This window comes from Saccopteryx bilineata, unplaced genomic scaffold, assembly GCF_036850765.1.
Source record: "Saccopteryx bilineata isolate mSacBil1 unplaced genomic scaffold, mSacBil1_pri_phased_curated manual_scaffold_240, whole genome shotgun sequence".
Classification (NCBI taxonomy): Eukaryota; Metazoa; Chordata; class Mammalia; order Chiroptera; family Emballonuridae; genus Saccopteryx; species Saccopteryx bilineata.
The window spans coordinates 1,743-3,395 of record NW_027095606.1 but is presented as its reverse complement, the minus strand read 5'-3'; the positions used below and the strand labels follow the sequence as shown (position 1 = coordinate 3,395).

At 40.4% G+C, this 1,653-nt stretch overlaps 1 non-coding gene across 1 annotated transcript; it reads right to left on the bottom strand.

Moving 5' to 3' along the window:
• Positions 1-806: 806 nt before the first annotated feature.
• On the bottom strand, positions 807-913 carry LOC136318425 (U6 spliceosomal RNA). Its single transcript, XR_010728069.1, has one exon. It is a non-coding gene; the product is annotated as a U6 spliceosomal RNA (small nuclear RNA).
• Between the last annotated feature and the right edge of the window lie 740 nt (positions 914-1,653).

Genomic DNA, 1,653 nt, shown 5'->3' with positions numbered 1-1,653 from the left:
AAAAAAGTACCAGAGAACTTTAAAACTTAGTGTTGACAATGCCATTATAAAGGGAAAAGTCAGGCTTTCTGTCCAGTTCTTTCTCTGGAAAATGGAAGAAAAAGAATATAGAAGTCTCCTGACTTACAAGAATGACTAGGGTAATTTGGTTTTAAGTTTTCTGAAATGATTAAGGTTATCTGAGGAACTTCCTTTTTCTTTCAATAAGAGACAAAATTTACATACCACCCTACACTACACTGGTCTTACCTCTTCCTTCCTTCCTGGAATCCTGAGACTAACATTTACTTCTAGGCAAAGGAGGAGAGATAGACACTAAAAGGATTTGTGAATGTCTTTGATTGTATTACCTTGAAAGTTTTAATGTTAATCTTGTTAATATAATGTAAAAATTGTTAATGGTTGTGTCATGCTTCCCAAACTGTGTGTGTTCAAACAGTATATAACTAGCCTCTGAGATGTACTTGAGGGACATGATTTGGGACTGCTATGCCCCGAGTCAACCATATGCAACCAGCATATTTAACAAATCTCCTTCAATAAAATTCTTCAAAATTTATCTGGACGGGGTGTCTATACCTAAACCCAATGGAGTAAGGTACAGTGCTTTTCAGAATCTGGGGTATGGTGCTTTATAACATTACTTTCTTTCTTTTTTTCAGAGTACAACAGCATTTAATGGTCAGATACAGTTGTACAGTGTTACAATCAGCCACAGAAACTGTGCTGGAGGAGAGGGCCCCATCATTCCCACTGGACAAAGCAGTATTGGACATGAGCTGGCATGCGCCTGGGCCCACGTCCTTAAAAATATGGAATGCTTCACAAATTTGCATGTCATCCTTGTGCAGGGGCCATGCTAATCTTCTCTGTATTTTTCCAATTTTAGTATATGTGCTGCCGAAGCGAGCACAACATTACATTCTTTATAGCTCTTCTAACCCTCCATCTAGAACCCTGTAAGAAAGTTATCTGTATGGCCAGTAGGCAGGGCCATCATCACAGCCACCTGGCCCATGCAGGTTCACATTTGATTTGGACAGAAAGTAATGAAACAATGGAGCCAAGAACTGGTGGGTCATCAACTTTAATCCTAGCTTGTACCTGATGGGCAAGTAAAAACACACACTGGCTCCAAAAACCCATTCATTCAGTGCTCACAAAGCTACTGACTTGATCAAGTTTTCTAAAATTAAAGGTTTCTAGCACAACAGACTTACTCACCTCTGTTCCCCATCTCCTTTTCTCTGCACAAACTCTGCACAAACTGGCTTCTCACTCAGCACTCCACCATCTCGCCTGCTTCTTTTGGCCTCCTCCACATGGCCTCTCTCTGCTCTCCTCTCTGCTTTCTCCTCTAATACTAATCTCAGGAACTGAGAGAGAACAAGCTCACGGTCTGCCCCAGTTTATAGTGTAGAAATTCAAAGCCTTTAATCCAATATACAAACAAGAAAGTCTCTGATACAAAGTCACTTATCTGAGACATAATAGGATTTCTCATAAGAGTGCACCACCCCACATCATGCAATAAGTCAATGGTGTGGGGAAAAGCTTAGTCTTAAAACTAAACTTAGAGTCTGACCTGTGGTGGTGCAGTGGATAAAGCGGTGGGGTGAATAAAGGTTGATGGTCATTCTGTTAATCCAAATT